Genomic DNA, 3,294 nt, shown 5'->3' with positions numbered 1-3,294 from the left:
AAACTTCGCTTTGGTTTTTCTTCATTCAATGTGGTACAATATGGTCAAACTATATATCATTTTAAAGCTTAAGACGGATAGAATAACATAAACACATTTTTGACAGGCAATAATTGTGTGCTTTATTCATATTTTGGTTTAAAACCAATACATTTTTACACTAATTTACAAAATCTCAATCTAAAGTTCGGAAGGATATGCACTTCCTTAAGTTGAATAAATACAAAGCTATAAACATATACAAGGTCAAGTTAGCAACATTTCACAGAAAATTATTGTCATAAAACAACAAATGAGTTTTTATTCAACTGCCTTTTTTGGATAAATTTCCTAAACAAAGTTCTAAAAATAACTAAAACGTAACTACTTTTTAAAAATCCAGGTATGGTGGATAATAAGAGTCACAATTCTATTTCAAAGGCTTAACAATTTTGTTATTTACCTCTCAACCAAATTGCAAATTTTAAACCATCTCAAATTGATTTAGATTGCAGACGACATATAAAATTGTAAAGGAATATAAAGAAATTGGCAAACCGATTGATTTTATATTTCGATTCCTTCTACCCATTTTGAAAGCGTGGCACTCGCTGTGCTCCGTAGAAAAACGTGCAAAACAAATCGGTCGAAACCACGTGTAGTGGTGAGAAAACCGGGTATGTGTATACACATACCTGAGAAAACACATATCTTACTTTGACAGTTGGGTGGCAACTAGTAAAACAACTATTAACATTAATCAGCAAGAGATCGCACTAAATAACAGAAATGACCACGTAGAGATATCATCACTTACCCTATTTCAAATATTTTCCAGCTGAAAATTGTCCCCCATACGTCTTTTTTAGTTTATTTGTATTGTTTTTCTGGAGCCGAAGTGCATCTCACAGAATATCCATCCAACTTCCGTTGTTTTCACTTTCGTTATTAAAAACTCCGTTTAAAAGAATTATTTCTACTTTTAGATTGTTAAAGCGATGTATTATTATATATTATCATTATAATAGTATACCGTGATGAATTGAACGGAGTTACGTATCGATCTTTCTGTCAGTCTGTAAGCGTACTATTTTATGCGCAATAATATAAGTAATGTGATTCGACAACGATTGTAAACATTGGTGAAATGCTTCTTACATAGTTATTCTTTTGAGTGTTTATGAGGTCTGATCGTGCAGTTTGCAAACATCAACGGAAAGAGTACAATCCAATGCATTTGTCATCGTCAACCGTTTGGAATGTCAATTAGGCGATGAGTGAGTTTTACGCATGTTTCTTTCTATTTTATTAATTTAAAAATGGCTGCCCCCATGGTGATGAAATGACATGTGTTCGAGTTTTGATATTTCTAGATATGTTAACTTTTTTTACTATTTAAGCGTAACTTGCCCTCGTCAATGTCGATATTAATCACTAGTTATATAATTTTCAGCCGAAATACGTGGAATAAATATGATTCAGATTTTTGAAAATAATGTATATTTTATTGTTAAAATCGCTTTGTATTTTGATTGATTTTGTGGATGCTATGATACGTTGATGTACAAAATTGGTAGCAGTATGAAGGAAAAACATCCTTTAAAGCATATATGTATACATTTTCAATGTGGCACTCTTCCTTTAGTCAAATTTAAGTTCAATGCTAGGGGTCCCCACATTTTTCAAATTGAAGCCTCTACATGAACCTTAAGAAAAAATATATTAATATAGATTTGAACAATCAATGGTGACGTGTGCAATTTCAAAATGGAACGTGTGCATAACCGTGTGCCCAGAGGCAATGACGTTATATGACGCATGCAACGGGCGTATATGGACGTTAGCCCTCCATTTACATCAGATTATACAACATTAAATGGACCGAATGCTTACCCAATACATAACTTATCAGCGAAAGGAGCAATTGGCCATTTCTTGGTGGGTTCTTCTCCTCTCCTTTGACGTTAACATATGGATTATTTTTGCATATCTATTTAAATAGACACGATATTGAACTTTATGCAAAGCGAATATAAATTAGGCACTATGTGACAGACTTCACTCTCATTACAAAATATTATATAATATTATACCTCACATAAATTTGTTTCTTCTCTTCGTATATAAACTTCACAGGTCCGTTATTTTGAATAGTGCCCTGTGAAGATGCGCGCGCATAGTCAGCGGGCGCTATTTTGAATAGTGCGCTGTAAAGATGCGCGCGCATGTAATAGTGACCGCTAGAATGTTGATGTGTGACATTTGTGCAAGTTTTACAACGTTGTTGTTCAAAATTTATTTACAGGTAGGGATTTCTGCTTTATATAGTTAATGTGACATAACGTTATATCCATATTGTTATTCTTATGATAGAAATTTAAGTACAGATAAATTTAATAATAGGGAAATATTTTAATAATATGTTTGAGTAATTAATTAGTAACTGTTATAATTACTGATATGTAAGAAAATGTTGAAAGGTTATTTACATCAATATTTCTATCTTATACGTAAACAGAAGTTAAAAGTTTAAAGTGATCAAACTATTTAAGAGTTCATCTTGCAAAGTAGCTGTATGTTGCGGGTATTTAGGAATTAACATAACAGATGTCTTCGAATAGCGTATGTTATGAAGTTTGAAAAATTGATTATGGAAGTATGGTTTCATTTCTCCAATGTAGTTCAATTATCGGGAACATTTGTTGACATGGTCTTGGTATGATTAACAATTTGGCTCGTAGGTCAACATTACTTCAAACCAATACATAATTCAGATATGATAATTATATAAGGGTAATTGCAATTTCCCAAGGTACATAACAGATACAAGTTCGGATTGAATGTGTATCGGGATTTACATATTTGATAATAGAAGTGTTAGGTTTCATATTACCAATGTGGTTTGTCCATAGAGAACATCTGGTTATATGATCGAGTATGCTTAATGAAATTATCTGCACATGGTCATCACAAACTGTGACATATGGTATATGCATGAGCGATCCATCCAATCAACAAGGGTTATTCAAAGCGGTGGGTTTAGTAAATCGGGGATAGAGTAACAGTCAACCAATCAAGAATGGGATAAGACATATCTAAACTTAATGTTTATTTTCCTCAGAATAAAATGCTGTGGTGTTGTTGTAAGAGGGGGATTCGGCTGTTAGATTTGGAAAAGAACTTTGAGAGTTGTCACGTCTACTTGACGTGGTGGCCATGTTGGCCGCCGCGCTGTAAAATTGTATTTCACGAACAATAGTAAGCGTTGTGTTAGAATATATTCAACAGAAATATATCACGATGAAAACGGAAATG

The sequence above is a fragment of the Dreissena polymorpha genome, chromosome 5 (genome assembly GCF_020536995.1).
Source record: "Dreissena polymorpha isolate Duluth1 chromosome 5, UMN_Dpol_1.0, whole genome shotgun sequence".
Lineage (NCBI taxonomy): Eukaryota > Metazoa > Mollusca > Bivalvia > Myida > Dreissenidae > Dreissena > Dreissena polymorpha.
The sequence above is the reverse complement of the archived record's forward strand: the minus strand, read 5'-3'. Positions refer to the sequence as shown.